Source organism: Artemia sp. Qi Xiang Cuo, chromosome 1 (genome assembly GCF_049724085.1).
Source record: "Artemia sp. Qi Xiang Cuo chromosome 1, ASM4972408v1, whole genome shotgun sequence".
Classification (NCBI taxonomy): Eukaryota; Metazoa; Arthropoda; class Branchiopoda; order Anostraca; family Artemiidae; genus Artemia; species Artemia sp. Qi Xiang Cuo.
In genome coordinates this window covers 12,046,695-12,067,604 of record NC_142794.1, presented here as the reverse complement: position 1 = coordinate 12,067,604, position 20,910 = coordinate 12,046,695, and the positions used below count along the sequence as shown (strand labels likewise).

Here is a 20,910-nt window from a genome sequence, read left to right as displayed (position 1 = left end):
ACAGTAGGCTCGCATTTTTGCACATTGAGTGCGCAATTTTCAACCAGGTAAGTACACAGGGATTTACACAGGAGGAGGAGGGGCTGTAAATTATGATAACTTAAAAAACACATGCCACACTTGCTCGGCCTGAAAATATGAAAACATATCCTTTATTATGACCAACAGAGTGAGGAGGTTAACAATAACAATATAAATACCTTAAAATGCCCTTACACAGAACCGTTTATATGACGTTACTGCTCCTGGGTTTGGCAGTGATTCCAGTAATTTAGCTTCATGAAAATACCAAGCTATCGTGGGTTTCAATTCCCCTTCCCCTCTACCTGGTGAAATGCTCAATGACCTATGGTACGTGTCAGAAGACCACCCTGATATATTATTAGATATTATGTTCAGCAGCAAGTGCAGTATGTCGTACTATGTATTACGTAAAGTGCCCTATGAATAAAAATCATAGATGCTATACTACTACTACTACTACTAGCAGCTCACCGCAGCACCAAGCCGCAGGATGCTGACACAGCTACACACGCTCATCCTCCATCCCAATCTATTTAAAGCCTCCCTTTTTACACCCGCCAACGAAGTTCCCATTTCCTTTAAATCTTTCTTTATGACGTCCTCCCACCCCAGACAGGGACGACCTGCTTTCCGCTTAGCCCTAGATGGTTGGCCGAAAAGGACAATCTTCGACAATCTGTCATTCTTCATCCGCACAACGTGCCCTAACCACATCAACCTTTCTTTCATTATAGCCCTAGAGAGCGGTATTGAACCACATTTTTCGTATAGCCTATTGTTTGAAATACGGTCAGTTAGCCGGGTACCTAGAACAATCCTTAAGCAATTTCTCTAGAAAACATCAAGCAAATCTTCATCCGCTTTTCGGAGCGTCCATGTTACAGAGCCATATTTGACCACTGTCATCACTGTAGCTTCTAATATTCTAATCTTGGCTTGTAGACTTATCTTCCTTTTCTTCCAGACTTTTTTTTTTACTTTGAAAAAGCACTGAGTCTTGCCTATTCTACTTTTTACATGTTCACTGCTCCCACCATCTTTACTAATAATACGACCAAGGCAAGTGAAGCTGTCCGCCTGAACAATTTTTTCGTTACCCAACTTCACCTTTTCATCTTCTCTTATTCCTAGCCTTAGTTACTTAGTCTTCCTAACATTAATTTTCAAACCAATTCTAGCACCTTGAACTCGCAAAACCTCTAAAGCTTCATTCATTTTGCTCACACTTTTATCTAGGATGCTTAAACCATCAGCATAATCCAAGTCCAGGAAACTTTTTCCTCCCCATTTGATTCTGTGGTCTCCCATTGCCTTTCCTGTGCTCCTTAAAACAAAGTCCATCAAAATAATTAAGACACAGGGGGATGGAACATAACCCTGATTAGCTCGTGATTTCACACAAAACCACCAGCTACCCTCACATCCTACATTAACTGCTGTAGGGTTATTCTCGTGAATGCCACAAATTGCTTTAATTCATTTGTCTGGTATAACATGCAGGGGTAAAACCTTTACTAAAGCTCTTCTATCAACAAAATCGAATGCTTGCTCATAATCTATAAAACTGAGGACCAAAGGTGTTTGATAACTCAGGAACTTCTCAATTATTAACCTAAGAGTGAAAATTTGGTCGAGACATCCTCTATCTTTTTTAAAACCGCACTGTTCTTCTCTTAAAACTTTGTCTACGGCATCTCTCAGTCTAAAAAGTATCATATTACTAAGTAATTTGCTACCTACAAGAGACCAGACTAATGCCTCAATAATTACTACACTCATTTTTATCACCTTTCTTATAAAATGGCTTAATGAAGTTTTTCCTAAAATTGTTAGGAACTTTCCTTTTTTCAAAAATCATATTTTTAATCTTCAGTAACTTATTTCTAAGCTCATATCCACCATATCTAAGAAACTCTTTTACCACCCTATCAGTACCAAGAGCCTTATTATTTTTTAATACTTTTAGTATTGTTGCTAATTCTTCCTCACAAAACAAAACTTCCTTCACATCCAAGGTATCACAAACTTTTTCATTTTCCTCAATATTTTTTCCTGCAACTCTATCTCGGTTAAGCAAGTTCTCAAAATGTTCGGCCCATCTCGCTTTAGTTTTTTCCTTATCGCTAATTGCGACCCCATTCCTATCTTTAACTGGGACAAGTCCGGATTGACTACTCCCTCTCAATTTGTTAACGTGCCAGTGTAATATTTTACTATTATGCCGTCTAGCTGCATCTTCCAGATCGTCGGCAATTTTATCCATGGCCTCCACTTCACACCTCCTTAGTTCATATTTTAATACTTTCTCCACTTTCTTTACATTTCTTTTGTTTTCATACGATCTATCACTCAGATAATTCTTGTAGGCTACAAGTCCTTTCTCCTTTCTATTAAACATAAAGCTTTTTCACTTATATTCTTAGCTGCAGTTCTAGCTTTATTCCCTAATACACCTTCACAACATCACAAATTATTTTTCTAAAATTATTCCAGCCATCTTGCACATTATCAAATTTTAAACTCTCAAATTTAGTATTCAACTGTTCCTGGAAAGTTTCTCTCAGATACTCATCCTGGAGTCTACCAACACATAACTTCCCGGGAGGTAGTTACCCTTCGGATAGTTCAGCTTTAATAACCCTTGACACTACTAGATGGTGATCTTTACTTTTAACATCAATAACAGCACTCCTATATACCCTAGTATCTTGTATTGATCCTGCCAGTTTTTTTTCAATTGATTTTTTTCATCTTTATCTTTTTATATATTTTTTTATCTTTAGGTAAACGGTGAAACTGGTAAATCAATTAAATATGGTGAGATTCACGAAGCTGTATTAAAGGTTGCCAGTTATCTCCATTACAAAGGCTTCAAGCATGGACATATTATAATGATGTACTGCTACAATCATCAGCAGTTCTTTCTTCCCGTACTTGGAGGCTGGTCACTAGGAGGAGGAATAACTTTTGCGTCTCCAGGATGCCTCTCTTCATCTGTTTCTCATCAAGTACAAAGTTCAAAATCCACATTCATCTTTGTTGATAAGTTCACTGCTCATAAAGCTAAGGCAATAAAGCTTCAAATTCCCAATTTAACCCTCATTGGATTTGACTATACGGATAAAGAGGTAATTGACTTCCAAGACTTGCTAAACTCAAAGAGTATGGACAAACTTCCAGAAAGTGAAATAGACTTTGAAAACGATATTGCTTATTTACCGTATTCTAGCGGAACAACTGGGACTCCCAAAGGTATTATTCATACTCATAAGAGTCTCTCGTCAATGCTTCAACCAGCACCGAGACAGCAAGGAATCCGGTTTTTTGTGGCAAGTCAAATGTTTCACGCCACTGGTTTTCTTATTGGACTTTATTGTTTGGAAATAAACACCACTATGTATTTCATACCTCAGTACAGCGATGAATTATTTTTGCATATATTGCATACTTATAAGCCTACGCTCTTATTCTCTCTACCACCTCCATTAATGATGCTTATAAAAAACCCAAATATTGAGCAGTATGACCTAAGCAGCCTGAAAATAATCATAACTGGAGGGTCATACATGAGTGCAGAGAATCAAAAGGCTCTGATGGCCAAGCTTCCAGGAGTGTTGGACGTTTCCTGTAGCTTAGGTAAGCCCTGATAGTTTATTTTAAATAAAAACGAATACAAAGGATGGGAAAAATTTTAAATGGTAAAGTAATCATATTATTTATTATTATAATGATCAGCTATTCTAGGGCATTTCATCAGAGTAGAGGTAACAGCTAAAAGACCGTATATATATATATATATATATATATATATATATATATATATATATATATATATATATATATATATATATATATATATATATATATATATATATATATATATATATATATATATATATATATATATATATATATATATATAAAAAAAAAAAAAAAAAAAAAAAATATATATATATATATATATATATATATATATATATATATATATATATATATATATATATATATATATATATATATATATATATATATATATATATATAATATATATATATATATATATATATATATATATATATATATATATATATATATATATATATATATATATATATATATATATATATATATATATATATATATATATATATATATATATATATATATATATATATATATATATATATATATATATATATATATATATATATATATATATATATATATATATATATATATATATATATATATATATATATATATATATATATATATATATATATATATATATATTATTTTATTACCAGTCAAAATCAAGCAAAAGAGGCGGAGCAAATTCAAATACAAGAAAAAGACATACAGGACAAATATACAAGACATATACAAAATACATAAACATACAGGTTTTAGACACAATGTAATACTCACTAAAACGAAAAGACTGGCTAAACCATGGCCAAGCCACACACACACTGAGTTCTACTGGCGGAGGATTTCCAACCACGGATTGCTTTTAACATCATTATTGAACTTTGAGATCTGACTAAGGATGGCTGAAGTTGGGTCTGTTATATTATAATTCCTGATAATAAGGGAATTTCGCTACCCAAGTGAGAGACGAAGCAGAAATTTAGCATACTTAAAAGAAAAACAGATCGAAATTTACGTTTATCGCATTCGGGAAAAATTCTCCAAGAGGGACTCAAAGACAAAAAAATACGGGAGTACAATTGCATTGTAAAGGAGAGCTAAAGCTTGTCTGCTGAACCTCAACACATTTGACTGTATGCAAAACCAATTCGCTTCTGTAGATGCGCAATAAGCAATCGTCGGGTTGTTTTTCGATTTGAACCGATAGGAAGGCCAAGGTAAGTAAGGAACTGGACTGGCTTAATGTTTGCATTTCCAAGAGCAATTGTAAAACCATTGGGGACTGATTTCCAATTAAAAAGCAGGATTCCCGACTTTTCTGCGTTAAATTCTAATCAGAGCTGCTTATTATCCTTCTGGAGAATAATAAAGTTTTCCTCTATACCCGAAACAGTGCGACTCGAATTAAATATGTCATCCGCATATAATATTAGCGAGACGTCGATACATCACAGGACACAATTTGTTTGACATCTCTCTTGCCCTCAGATTATAGCATTATCAAAAGCAATAGGTGAAGTTATTGCCCCATGCCGAGCCCCTTTTTTAACCGGGACAACACGATTATTTTTTATTTCAAGATCCAGATGCTGATGCAGGAGCTTAGATTTGGCTTTCAGATTTACATACATATCTTTTAAAGGGATAAGGGTTCCTTTTTTACACTGTGCTTTCCCATAACCAATATCAATTCATCACGAATCAAAGAGTCAAAGGCACGTTGAACATCGTACGCCGCAGGCGCCAAACTTTCTCCAGTTTTCTCGGCATCAACGAGAATAGATCCTACGATGGACAACGCATAACAGCAACCCAGACGTGGCGGGAATCCAAATTGTGAGTCCGGGCTATAACATTTATTTCGGACCTCAATAATTATCAAAAGCTCAAATACTCTACAGAAAGTTGTCGATACCGGGATCGGCCGAAAAGACAAACATTCTCAACGAAGTTTGCCTTTCTTAGCGATTAGAGTTAAATCCCCAGTGCAAAAAAATTACGGAACTGTTCTGGTGACTAAAATCATTTAAAATAACAGTGTAATACGATGAAGGAATAATTGACTACAAATCTTCACATGGAACGTGGAAATATTATCGGAACACCTAGATTTCTTTTGCTTAAGGCGGTTAATACCATTCATTAGACACTCTAGAGAACTACAACATCAGAAAGAGATGAACTAGATAAAAAGGAATCGAACTCACACTTGTAATAATCCGCAAGGCAATTTTCAGGGACTGAGAACATGTTTTCATTTTATTCGACCCAAGTTGATTCAGGGATGTCATAATCTGGTATATTATTAAGGCAATCACTCTGTAGTCTTAGCACCATTTTCCAAAGCTCATTTGGGTTACTAAAAACTTTATCGGAATAGACTGACTGAATTAAACTCCTATGATTGGCAAGCTCCTTCGCGAACCGTTTTTGGTCTGCAATCTTATCTGATTTACAATACCAGACCTAGGAAAACCACAGTCTCAAAATTTTCAATCAAATTTTGCCGTATCACATGCTTCACATAGTACTGGGTGTTTTGACCACCCAATAATTTCTCTCTCAATTTTTATACGCTTAATAGAAACAGCCGTAAATTTGGCAACATGCAAAGAATGGATCAATTCGGCACAATATACATTTAGCTTCACTGGTGTATCAACAGAACCTGCACGAGCAGACTTATAAAGCAGATCATATTTTCCGTATCGGGAAATACACTGTAAACTTTTAATGGGAGATGGTCAGACATAAAGTTGTTATTCATAACATGGGCAGAAGGAATATTGAAAGATTGGCTTGCTACCACGAGGTGTCAAGTCACAGAAGTGTTTTACCGGATATAATGAGTGATGATCTGTGCGTCAGAGTCTAAAGTGAAAAATATACATACATTCATAACTCTGGAAGTACGTCCAACTTATATACATACATACATATATATATATATATATATATATATATATATATATATATATATATATATATATATATATATATATATATATATATATATATATATACATATATATATATATATATATTGTGTGTGTGTGTGTGTGTGTATATATATATATATATATATATATATATATATATATATATATATATATAATATATATATATATATATATATATATATATATATATATATATATATATATATATATATATATATATATATATATATATATATATAGGCATGAATAAATAATGAGTCGGAGGTAATAGGCTTGAGATTGTCTGTGCAGTATTTTGACTCTTGTGGATAGAAGAGCATCGCCAAATGCTGAAAACCATGATGTGACCAAGATGGGCTCAAAATTGCAAAAAAACATCCATTCATACTAGAAGTCCCAGGGACTTTTTGCTGTCTAGTTCTAAGCCGGCTTAAGTGCTTAAGCTTAGACCTGAGAAGATGTGTTGCTCCCCGTCCCGCACTGGTATTTGGGACCATTGCTTTTCCTGAGGCCACAATAATTTCAATGACTTAAAGGATATGAAAATTGCAACTCCGAATGTTACGACGTTAACAAATAACTATCGTATCGATATTTTTGACTGACAAATTCAGATGCTCTGAACTAGATTTATTATGAGTTCCAAAAACTCATATCCCTGAGGTTGGGAACATGAAATTAGGTGTCATGAAATATATTCACTCAGGCAGGAAGGATGGGGTACATGGAGAGGGAGTAGGGCTCATGATGTATAAGAAAGCTTCTAAGTCTTGTTTTGGCGGGGAAGGTTTCAAACAGTTCGTGGTAACGAAATGTAAGTAAGGAGCGATCCGGCTCAATATTAACCGAAACTCTAAAAAACGAAATTTTGATACCAATAGATATGTCAATCGGCTTTTATTCAGATTTCAAATATCTAAATTTTATTAAATTTAGTCACTACCCATCAAAGGTTACGGGCCTAAGAAAATTTTCCTGATTTTCGAAAAAAGGAGGAAACAGCCCCTAGACGTCAAGTGATCTCAATGAAAATCACACCATCAGATTCAGCGCATCAGAGAATATTGCTTTGAAGGTTTCAAGCTCCTATCTGCAAAAATGTGGAATTTTGTATTTGTTTTGCCAGAAGAAAGATTACGGATACTGTACGTGTTTATTTTTTTTGCCCAGGGGTCATCGTATCGACCCAGTGGTCCTAGAATATCAGGAGAGGGCTCATTTGAATAAAAATTAAAAGTTCTAGTGCCCTTTTCAAGTGACCAAAAAAATTGGAGGGCAACTAGGCCCCCTCTCAACCCTTTTTCCCAAAATTGTCTGATATAAATTGTGAGATAGCAATTTTGTTCCCATCATAGTTGAAAGGCCCAATAACTATGCCTTTAGGTATTACATGACCTCCAGGGCCCCAGGGGAAAGGTCTTTTGGATATAAAATTTGCCCATTGTTTGCGCATAGTTTTGTTATTGGGATGTGGGCATACATTTTTGGGTGGGGGGGGGGGAATTTTCTGTTGAGCTTTTTTTTTTTTTGTTTTTCCATGGGAAAATTTTCCACGGGGAGGGAAGTTTCCAGGGAGTGAGCTTGTCAGGGAAAATTATAAACTGGGGGAATTTGCCAGAATTCTTATACAAAGTTCTTTTTATATGTCTTGCTTTCTCTTTTCCGCCTAAATTTTACGCGCATTGTGGTTAAGAGTAATTGTCTGGGGTAAATTTTCACCGGGATTGAATTGTCTAAAGCTTATTTCCGTGAGGACGGGTTTTCCCCGTGGATGTGGGGCCAGATTTCCTGGCATCATTTAAAAAACAATCAGAAATTAAATATCAAAAAAGTTTTTTTTTCAACTGAAGTAAGGAGCAACATTAAAGCTTAAAACGAACAGAAATTATTACGTATATAAAGAGGTTTGCCCCCTCCTCAACACCTCTCTGTTTACGCTAAAGCTTGAACTTTGTACCAATTCATAAATAATGACTCCTGCAACACAAGGGCCATATTTTTACAACAATAAGCCGTATTTTAAATTATATTGACAATAAGACGCTTTTTAAAAGTACTGAAAGACTTTAGTGCAAAGAGTGAGGTGTTGAGGAGGGGGCAACCCCCTTTATATGGCCTGGGGGTATATAAGGTTTTATAGAAATTGTTGTCGTAAAACTTCAAAAAGGGCTCAATCGATTGGAAATTGAAAGGGATAGTACCCTTTTTGATAGTTGAAAGTAATTGGAGGGCAACTAACCCCCCTCTCACACCCACTATTTTTCCAAACACATACAATCAAAATTTTGAGACATTCATTTTATTCAACGTAGTTAAAAGTTCTGGAAATTAGGTCTTTGAGGATGATAACCCCCTAAGAGCCCACGGGGAAAGGGTTGTAAGTTATGCCCTGGGGGCTTATAAAGTTTTTACAGAAAACGTTGTCGTAGAAACTTCAAAAAAGCTCATTTGATTGCAAATTGAAAGGGATATTGCCCTTTTAATAGTAGAAAGTGATTGGAGAAAGTGATTGGAGAAAGTGACTCTCACGCCCACGATTTCCCCAAACACATCCAATTAAAATTTTGAAATAGGCATTTTCTTCAACGTAGTTGAAAGTTCTGTAAATTATGATTTTGAGGATGACGACCCCCCCCCCCCCCAGCCTTCAAGGCAATGGTTGTAAGTTATTCCCTGGGGGCATATAAGGTTTTTTTTAGAAAATGTTGTCGTAGAAACTTCAAAAAAGGCTCATTGAATTGGAAATTGAAAGGGTAGTCCCCTTTTTAATAGGCCAGTCAAAGCTAATTGAAGAGCAACTAACCCCCCCCTCTCACGCCCACCATTTCCCCAAACACCTCAAATCAAAATTTTGAGACAGCCTTTTTTTCAACGTAGTTGAAAGTTCTGGATATTATATCTTTGAGGATGATAAACCTCCCCCCCCCCACAACCCTCAGGGCAAGGGTTGTAAGTTATGCCCTGGAGGCATATATGGTTTTTATAGAGAGCGTTGCAGTAGAAACTTCGAAAATTTCGAAGGGGTACTACCACAAATACAACTACCACAAATAAGTATCAATAAATAAATGAAACCCAAAACAAACAGAAATTAAAATAAGCCAAACTCAAAACGAGCAAAAATTAATCTGAGTAGGGTTCTAAGCCCTATGCTTTCTAAAAGCCAAAGTATAATTTATACTTTACTGAAAAATATTCTTTTAAACGATTTTACTTCTATAACTTTAAGAAATCAAAAACTATTTAAGATTTTTTGGAATAAATATCAGCATATGTATATTAAGCTAACGATGCACATATTTTTCAGTAAATTCATTTGATTTTTTTCAGTAAAGTACAGATTATATTCTGGCATTTAGAAAGCCAGAATATAATGGTGTTTAGAATCCTACTCATATTAATTTCTGCTCGTTTTGATTTTGACTCTTATTTATTTCAATCCCTGTTTGTTTTGGGTTTCATTTATATATTGATACTGATTTGTGGTAGTTGTATGCCTGGTAGACTATTTGATTCTATTTTTGTTCATTTTTTGTTTAATAGAGTTCTTTCCTTTTTTTTGAAAAACTTATTTTGTGCAAAAAGTCTTTTGTGTTAATAGCAACTAAAAGCCAATTCAATTGCAGTGGTATAGCAGAATAGTAAATAGCCAGACAAGTCCTTTATATAATCCTAATGGTGTAATTTGTAGTTTAATTACTATAGGCTATAGTTCTTTCTTTAATATAACAGAAAATAAAAAAGATACCGTCGATGCAAAATATCGTGGTTGTACCAATAATGGTACAACCTTTCCTTATTTTTCAAGTCGACAGATTTTCCTTCCTGTTCAAGCGAAGAGACTGAAATTTTCCTCTAAAGGGGTTTTGAACAACGTGGTTCTAACTGAAAATCTTTCAAAATTTACAACAATAATTAAAAAAAAGAATTCACCAAGTTCATTTTTATCAGGCTGCAGCCATCACTACAACCACTATCTGTATACCAAAATACAGTTTTTCGTACAAAATTGATTTAATTTTTCAAATAGTTTTTTTATTTAAGAAATTTAGGAAAGACTCGATCACTTAGAATAGGAATAAATGAAGGAGAAGAGTTGATGTTGGCTTTCGAGAATACTGGTCAAGTGCTTAATTACTTGGGTAGGGGCTTTTACACAGTTAAGGTTAAGCAGAATAGATCTGTAAGTCTGCAGTTTATTTTCAAATAACGTAGCTCTATCCCGCTTTCTATGGCTATAATGAAAGAAAGGTTGACTGAGCTGTCTAGAGCACGTTTTGCGGATAAAAGATCACAGATTAGCAAAGAGTGTTCATTTTGGCCCATCCGTCTGGGGCTAAAAGAAAATCAGGTCATCCCTGAATGGAGTGGAAGGGAGTCAGAAGGAAATAGTTGAAGAAATAGGAGTTTTTTTTAAGGTGGTAAAGAGTAAAATTTTGAATAGATTGGGATGGAGGAGGAGTGTGTACAACTGTGTTGGCTTGGCTGTGTTGGCTCCTGGCGCTGCACTGAATTGCTAATGAGTGAGTGAGTCTTTCGACAATTTACCCGTCCTTGTGATCAGGTATGACTATGACTGTATATCCTTTTTACAGGAATGACAGAAGTTGGAGGAGTAACTAGTTTCGGAATGGAGTTTCTTTTCAATCCAGAATTAAAGGAATTGAGAGAAAAACATAGATCAAGCGTGGGCCAACCTAACGCGGGAATGGAATTCATCGTAGTGGACGAGGACGGAAAGCGTCTCGGGCCCAATGAGGTTGGAGAACTTTATTGTAAATAGTAAATCCATGATGAAAGGATATCTAAATGCAGAGGATACTAAAACCACATTTTTGGAAGATAAATGGGTTAAAACTGGAGACTATGGGTACTATTCAGAAGATGGTTTCATTTACTGGAAGGAAAGGAAGAAGGAACTGCTTAAATATAAGGGTTTCCATGTGGTAAGTTTGCATGACGTTACCGTCACATAAAGCTGAAGACCAATCCTGTTTTTTCTCCACTTTGAGCCAATATATAACTTTGAGCCACTGGTTAACTAAGTGTTGAAAAACAAACTTACGTTACAAACCAAACTAAGTGTTAAAAACCAAAATAATGAGATTACGCTAAAAGAAAAAATTAGCTTACTAGATTAGAATCTGGTAAAAGAAAATTTAGACCATTTAGTCATGAAGATGAACACAAGAAAAGTCAAATACATGTAAATAATTGCATATTACTATAACTTACTCTTGGAAAATAATATTTATAACTCTTTTCTTAATTTCTTACATTATTGACCTAAAGGTTTTAGCTCTTAATGCTTAAACTAGTAGCAGTGTATCTTTTTGGCATTTATGTAGCAGAAATGAAAAATCCCCCTCCCCCTCTTCAAATTTTTTTTTTCAACTAGTATCATTCATTACGGATTGTCCAGACAAGGCGTTACGTGTCAGAATTTGTTGTTTGTGTTTCGATTACAAAGCTATGACATCACCATATCTTGTGTTTTTTTTTTTAGTATATACCTCATTTACCTTTGTGTTCTGTTATTTGCTTGAATATGTTGAGATTGAGAACAATGGATGGAGCTTCAATGGCTGATTCGACCAAAAAACAATTATCAATTCATTCAACCAAAAAAAATTACACTATGCCAAGATTCCAATACCCCAAATCTTCCTAATATATAGTATTGGCAGCAGGGACAATAGTAGCAAAAAATTGGGGGGGGGGCTGAGGTATTTTATCGAATGGATGGTTATTTTTATCAGATGAGTTTCACTAATAATTAGCATAAAGTCCGTTTCGAATAAACAAAAACTTGAGAGCATAGTTCAACCCAAAGTGTCGTAACCTGAAGAAGAATAGCCCCTTAGTTCATTTTTTCGTAAAAAGCATGAGTACAACTAGTTAGTGATCTAGTGAAGAAAGAAATAAAATATGAAGAAAAAAGTGATGGTATGATTCATATTCAAAGAGAACACATAAGTGATAAATTGACAATTGCTACTAAAATGTGCAGATTAAACACATAATAAAGAAAATGCAACAACAAGAATGCAGTTAAAAATTCAAACGAATGGGTTTGGTGGTCTTAAAGCACATCATGACGAGGGGATCGATACAGTTATCGTCCAAAGTTGTACTTAAACCTGTCATGACCAGTTTCAGTTTGCTTAAACTTCTTTTCGGAATGGCTAAAGTTGGTGATGCTGTCAAAATCCATTGGTAAAGTGACCAGAGTTGGGCATATCAATTTGATTGCATAAATTTCATGGAATAGATTAAAAAAAGACGGTGGGATCAATGACTTTATGTCTTTCAGCATCATTCCTGGCCAATAGCTCTAAACTCAGTTCTGCAGGATCTAAGTCTTTTCCCGGAAACATCTTCGCAACTTTGCAAATGCCTTCATAGCTGTCGACCAGTAGACTTCGGTACGCTGGCTTCAGAAAAGAAGAGTTATCATGGATTACATCGTCCAAGCCGTTTACCAGAGCTCTGAGGACACCACACAGTTCTTTAGCATAGAACAATTTCTATTCATCCAGCGGGTCAGTTCCAAAACTAGAAATTGCCTCCGAATAACTATCAGTTGGAGGCCTAGGATGTTGTTTAAGTTAGAACTTACCTTTGACTATAGAACCAACATTTTTCATAGCTGATCTTGATAACTCAATTTCCCTCTCTGTCTGATCAGTCTCGGAGAAAAACATACAAGATGCCGCGTGTCGCCCAGAGTCTTATGTTTACAATCATCGGATCATTCTGATCATTCTGCTCATTAAGATCATTCCGTTCAGTCTGGAACCTTATTGAAAAACCTTCGTCTTGAATATGACTTGGTGTATGAGCATAAGCATGAGAATAAAATCAAAGCAGATGATGTAACGATGCAAAACTTGGGCTTTTTCTTTAATTATCTTTTCCCAGTTATAGTCAATTAGTTCTTCGAGAACTCCAACAATAAGTTTAAAGCTGGTCCGAAACGCTGTCAAACCCTCTGACCTGAACGTTCATCTTGCCATTAACAGAATCTTGAGCTTCAGTAACGATTCAGCATTCTCAACTGTTCGTTTAGAAGCAATAGATCGTTCCATTCCAACAACAAAGAAGACGTACAGTTTCTGTAAGATTTCAAACATTTTTTTTTACTATGAAGGTGTTGCTTCAGGCATGCTCCACAAGGAGATTATCTCCATGAGACAGGAATCAAATTTAGCATACTTTACTTCCCAGTTTGGGTCATATCTGTTCCTAGACAAGCTGTCGATTACCAGACATACTGCTTTCATAATCATAGCTTTCTAACACAAGCACCCCTTCGCTTACGCCTTACTTTTCTAAAACTTGTAGAATTTTTTTGGCAGTAATGCATGGCCAATTTAATTCTATTGATTGCTTACGTGGCAAACGGGTTGCAAAAAACCTGCTTTTAGGTGAAATCCATTTAGGCTAGTTGTTTTTTTGAAAAATAGTATCGATCCGTTTACTATAGTCTTTGTTGAATGTATTCATGTGTGCCAACCCTTTATTTTTACTCAATTCATTATTAAACTTCACCAATCTAATTTCTTTCATTAATCTATTACTTTGCACTTGAGATCAATCATCCAATTGACGTAATTTGTGAAGTTTGCACCTGACATTAGGGCCTTTGGGATCGGCGTCACTCTCTTCACCACCGACAGCTCATAATGTACTAACCACCTAAGCTGTTGTAAAACGGGATTATAACCTTGCCGCCTTGCAAGCGACTGGTTCTAGTTGCTACCAAATTAGGTTTTAGCCTTTTCTTTCCAATCAGTACTACTGCTACATTTGCTTACCAAGATCAGAGTTTTGTAAGAAGTCATGGTACTTGTATGATATGCCCCCGACCTAATATTCTTCCTCTAAGTAGAATCCTTTTCTCTGTCTAATCCTAAAGAAATATACCTAAGTATGGTAAAAATATTATAATTTAGAAACAAATTTGGGCTATATATTTGCACATTAGGGAGGTGGGGGTAAAGTATAGTGGGTATGCATGCCTAATGTGTTAGGTACAATTATTCTGCATATCAAGGAGGCACACTTGTGCCTCTATGAGAGGCGACCCACCACAATATTAAGCGATTTCCGGTCCTAGCGGTCGCAGAGAGACAGCGGTAATCGCATTTTGTAGCCCAAGCTCAAACTAAGAAACGTGCAAAATTTCACCCCCTCCGACTTTATCTTCATGGGTAAAAGTGGGCCGGAAGTTTCGACCCTCCGACCACAGCTCCCCTTTAACGTTGTCCGATTGGTCTGAAATTTAGAGGTTAAGCTTTCCTAGGGCCCGGGAGCTTATCCTCGAAATTTCAGCTCAATCCGATCACTCCTTCTCTGTTTTCCAAAAACGAAATATAGCCACTTAAGTTCATTTTTTTTTTGTTAGCAACACCTACAGGCCACAGTTGGCAACTGATCCGGGTGAATGAGGACTCATTCGAAGCAGAATTTGACCTGTTAGGGCCTTTTGATATTTTCAGACCGAAAAAATTATCCCCTGAATTTACATTTACGAAAAACCTCGTTTTCCTATAAGAGCCCATGTTAATTTTTCCCACCACAGCCCCTCTTTAACGTTATCTGATCGGGCTGAAATTTAGAGGATAAGCGTTCCTGGGGCCTGGAAGCTTATCCTCAAAATTTTAGCTCAATTTGATTACTCCTTCCCTGTTTTCCAAAAACCAAATATCAAGTTTTGTGGGGATTTGCTTGCGTCAAAAATAGATTCCACATACTAAAAATACAATTACAATTGTGTGTCTTTGGTGCAGTGGTCGATACTCCTGACTGTCAGGTGGAAGACCCGGGTTCGATTCCCCGTCAGAGGAAATTTTTTATATACTGAATTTAAAGTTTAAAAAAGAAACTCAGTTTCTTTTTTAAATTATTTGAACAAAATTACGTTTTCTAAAGAGTTAAAGAGGCTGAGTTACAAGGTCGACCCTTAAAACGTACAGGGATTAGGAGGCACAGTTGGGGGGCTGTTAAAGAGGCTGAGTCACAAGTTCGAACCTTAAAACGTACAGGGATTAGGAGGCACCCTGTACGACGTGATTTGAGTATTCTGGAATTAAAAGCCTTAAAATAACAATGTTCAAGAGCGGGGGGTTTGGGGGGCGGCAGCTCCTCAACTTTAACTCCTGACACGATCAGCTAACAGTTGGTCAAGCAATAATAAGTAATAAACTGTTCAAAAACGTGCAGAAATTATTTGAAAAAAACTACGTTTTCTAAAGAGTTAAAGAGGCTGAGTTACAAGGTCGAACCTTAAAACGTACAGGGATTAGGAGGCACAGTTGGGGGGCTGCCGCCCCCAAACCCCCGCTTTCGCAGCCTTTAAATTAAAAAAAATTTTTTAAACTGAAAGTAAGGAGCGACATTAAATCTTAACACGAACAGAAATTATTCCGTATATGAAAGGGGCGGTGCCCTCCTCACCGCCCCGCTCTTTACGCTAAAGTTTGAATTTCTCAACACTCTTTTTTTTAAACAATAAAAACTTTAGCGTAAAGAGCAAGGCGTTGAGGAGGGCACAACCCCCTTTCATATACGGAATAATTTCTGTTCGTTTTAAGATTTAATGTCGCTCCTTACTTTCAGTTTAAAAAACTTTTTTTTATTTAAAGGCTGCGAAAGCGGGGGGTTTGGGGGCGGCAGCCCCAACTGTGCCTCCTAATCCCTGTACTTTTTAAGGTTCGACCTTGTAACTCAGCCTCTTTAACTCTTTAGAAAACGTAGTTTTTTTCAAATAATTATGTAGTAAGAACTGTTTTCTGACTTCACACTGTTCAAATACTTTTCCCCCTGCCCCCCCTAATGTGCAAATATATAGCCCATCTATTCTATTGCTTCTCGTAGCCTTGTCTCACGCTAAGCTGAAAGAACCTAACAAACCGGTCTTACAATACGTCAATGAATGAACAACTTGAGTAACCAGGGGTATATCATACAAGTAACGTTGTGTCAGTTTTGTTTTGTATTCTATTATTTAACCGAATGAGAAGTGTGACCCCATCTACAAAGTCCCGGCATGAATTTATAAAACCGCTGCATTTACTAGACATGGTTAAGATTTTAGTAGATGTCATGTCAATATTTTAATGTTCTTGATTTTCTTTATTATCCATTTTTCGTCAATTATGAAAAACCATTATACAAACTAATCACAGTGGCGGATACAGGGGGGTGATAGGGATGCACTCCCCCTAACATAGTCAAAAGTAGGCTAATTTACTTAATTAACGCAAGTTTGCGTTAATTAAACTTGCTCCTAATGCAAGTTTATCGTACCAACCTATTTTGCGCCCTCCCCCTAAAAAAAATCCTGGATCCGCCTCTAACTAAAAGGTCACCTTACCTGTAAGAGGCTTTAACAGAGATAACTTGAATAACTGCATTAAGATAACCTCTTCTCAATATTTGGGCTACTCAATCCCACCTTTCATGTTTAACCAGGGTTTTCAATTTTATGATTTTCATGCTTTTGCAGGTTCCGACTGTACTTGAATCAATGTTATTACAACATCCAAAGGTCCAAGATGCTGGAATTATCGGAATCCCTGACGAAGATGTTGGTGAGCTTGTAGCTGCAGCTGTTGTACTAAATGGAAATGAAGCAACTTCTGAAGACATACTGGAATTTATGAATTCACAACTTAGTGAATATGAGCAGCTAAGGGGAGGAGTTAAATTTTTTAAAGCATTGCCTTATAATGACGTAGGAAAACTGTCACGGAAGGAATTGTTGAAACAGTGGTTAAGCACATTCACTGAAAATCGAAAAAAGTGTAATTTCTTCTAAATTGCTTTTATCAAATCTACTGTAATGTTATTATAATCTAGAACTTTGGAAAGCACAGTGGCATTTTTATGGTCATGAAACGGGTACTTAGCGGCCAAGGCTTTATATCTATTATCTTCATGTAATTTATATATATATTTTTTTTATTATGATTAAATTGGGCCACAAAATTTCTTTTACATTGACTATTTTCTAATTTTTAGTTTCAGTACTTTTGCCTTCATTTGATTTTCACGTTTTAAAACTGATTTATACTCCTCTTTTTGTTATTTGGTTCAAAACTTGTTTTACCATTACCGACGTTGGCTGGTCAATCAAACAATAAATTAAATTTTTAACTAAATCACATATTTACTTATTACATATTTGCGTATGTGGTTACCGACGGAGGAGCAAATAATTTGGTAATCGTGAAAGGTGATTGCAAAATTTGATACTGAATTCATAGGATGCGTGGCATTTCAACAAATGTTAAGACATTTTCCATTTGACCTTTAACGAACAAAACATTACACGAATCATTCAATTGGAAACTCTGTTTAACTATTCTTTGTTGATTTTTTTTTTTATAGCAACTTCAGTTGTTGATTTGCTTATCACATACTTTTTTGTCTAGTAATTAAAAAATAATCAAAACCTAACTAAGCAATCAGATGTATCACAAGCCAAAATTATAGGCGTTAGCGCAAATAAATCTGATTGACAAAAAACCAATTTTGTTGTTTTTCTTGTTCACCAATAAAGAGCATTATTTCTTATTGTTTTTCAGTCGATGCAACAGTTCTTTTACCCAACTTAGATCAAGATTTTGTGTTAAAAAAAAAAACCAGTACCGCGAAACTTGGGCCCTGCAAGGCTTTTACAATATCTCTTGTTGTTTTTTCAATGGGTTTTAAGTTGTTTCGATTACCTCTCGTCATTATATTTAATTAGTTACATTGAACAAAACTTAAATCTTCCTTATGCTTGTTCTTGCAAAGGCCAAGTGTTTTGCGTCTGAGAAAGGAATAACAAATGTTGCATTTGTGAAGGGTCATTAAAAAAAAAATAGCTGAATCATACAGGGCCAGGATAATTTAACAAGCGTTTTGTGATATTGAACTTCCCAGCTTGAGTCTAATACCTCATCACTTAATCTGAGTAATTTTGTCGAAACACAAACACGAGCTGAAACAGTGATAGTAAAATTTGCTGTTTTTGCATTCAGACAAAAATGAACAAATCAGGAATTACACACATGATTTCTTCTCAAAGATTGGCTATGGTGACTTAAAAGGGATTACGTTAGACTTACTTTAAAACTTGGATTTATTTTACAGTTCCTTGAACGAGATAAGATCTAATTATTAGTCCACTTTGTTGTCCTCTACCGCATCTGGTTGTCCTGTCAAGCTATCTGTATTTTTCCAAATTCAATTAATATGTCTCTTCTTTACTTAGCTGTTGATATCAAAACTATTTTTGCCCTTATTTTTGATAAGCAGGAAAAGCCTCCCTGTGATTTTGTTTTACCAGCAGCAGAAAAACACAAGATAGATTTTCTAGTTTTCTTAATATCATGTTCAATTGTAAAATACCACCTTTTGGGTTCACCGAAGCTGATTTTTTTTTGCAAAGAAATAGTAGATTCGTTTCAAATGTTTAACAGAAACTGCTTTAGAAATTGAAAATTTCTATATTAAAAAAAAAATTAATTATTAGTCCATTTTGCTGTCTTCTACCACATCTGATTGTCCTGTCAAGCTAGCTAAAAGTTTATGATATTCTAAATTCAATTAATAAGTCTCTTCTTTCCTTGGCTTTCGATATCAAAACCATTTTTGCCCTTATCTTGGATGTGCAAGAAAAGCCTCCCTATAGTTATTTTTTACCAACAACAGTAAACCACAAGATAATTTTTTTTTTTTGCAAGGATTTAGTAGATCTGGTTTCACAAATGTTTACTTTAACTCTTAATTTTTACCGGAAACTCTTAGGATATTTCAACTCATTCTCATTTTCTAAAACTAAAATAAAAAGTAATAGCCTCTTTACATAATTAACCGAGTAGCAATTCTTCATTACTTGCCGCTAATATTTTTTTTCTTTCCTGAACCAAAGCCTGCTAGGGCTCTGAGTCAATAACTAACACAAAAATAATTCACTGAGACAAACTAGGTAATCCCCTAAAATTAAGATTAAAAATCTTGAAAATTATCCCATAACGTTTGACCATATTATTCACTGCCAATAATAAATACCTTATATGAAAATTATTAAGACCGATAAATTGTCAAATGACTAGAATTTTCAATGAAATATATCTAGATAATTTGGAAACATAGAATCATCCCACTTAATTTACGGTAGTTTCACACTGTATAAATGTGTGTATGAATACAGCTTTATTTTTGCTTAAATCAGCACTTGAACATCAAAACTAGGCTACTTGAAGGACATTCAGGAAATGAATGTTTATCGAAGATTAATCGAAGAAAAATATTTATCGAAGATTTGTACATATAACTTTTTCTTTGGACTGTATGCATTAAGTAAATATAGTCGATAAAGAGGAGTTATATGTCAATAAAGAGGAGTTGTCGATAAAGAGGAGTTGTCGATAAAGAGGAGTTGTATAGTCGATAAAGAGGAGTTACTATCCTAAAGAGGCAGCCACATCGGAAACTTTTTGGCAGCCTCTTTGTATTAACAAAGAAACACAACCTAATTTTCGTGATATTACTTTACTTTGTGTGAAATGCAGATAAAATGGCGAAAAAAAGAGTAAATACAGGCTAATAAAACCACTATATACAGATGATAATATGCAACGTTAGATCCACTTACCTGGGCAGGCCTAGCATTGTCAATAAGGATGGTGGAAACAGTAATGATGTAAGAACAGAATAACCAAGGCCTTGGGTGTTTTCGCATAGTCGACAGAAAGTTGGAAGAATAGGAAGATAAGGCTGGGAACCAAGACTAGCAAATTGGATACTACAGTTGTAACAAAGAAGGAGAATGGTTTTAAAACGCTTTTGAAGACAGAGTACCTAATGGGTACCCGTTCGACGGGTACCTAATATAGGTTAAACGTTTAACGATAAACGCTAGCTTATGAAAATTTTATGTTAAACGTTAGCTAATGAAAATTTTAGTTCTATTTATCATTTTATGGCAGTAATAAGATAAGGTTGAGATGGAGCTCGGACAGGTTTTGCAGCTGAAGGATAACAGATTAGAAAATATTGTTCTTTTCGGGAAAACACTAGAGGCCATACGAAAAGCAAGATGTAGTCTGATGGAACAGGCTATCAGGAGCGACTTAATGGAAGCTGGAAATGCTTGGGGTCAAAGAGTGAGGCTTATAGAGTGCTGAGGTGTAGAAAAAGTGTGCGCAGCTGTGTTGGCCTCAGGTGGCTTGATGGTACAGTTAATAGTTATAGTAAGATGGGTCGATTAGATTTAAATTTC

The 20,910-nt window shown here is 35.3% G+C and overlaps 1 protein-coding gene and 1 pseudogene across 2 annotated transcripts in view; one reads left to right on the top strand and one right to left on the bottom strand.

The window, feature by feature from the left end:
* LOC148956011 (uncharacterized) overlaps positions 1-18,180 on the top strand; it is a 91,543-nt pseudogene extending 73,363 nt beyond the window's left edge. Inside the window, exons 2-4 of the transcript XR_016141775.1 lie at positions 2,808-3,660; positions 11,231-11,581; positions 17,146-18,180. The product of XR_016141775.1 is annotated as an uncharacterized LOC148956011 (transcript). The remainder of the gene's footprint in view (positions 1-2,807; positions 3,661-11,230; positions 11,582-17,145) is intronic.
* Positions 1-20,910, bottom strand: part of LOC148956008 (uncharacterized) — a 488,643-nt gene that overhangs the window by 158,281 nt on the left and 309,452 nt on the right. The window lies entirely within an intron of this gene.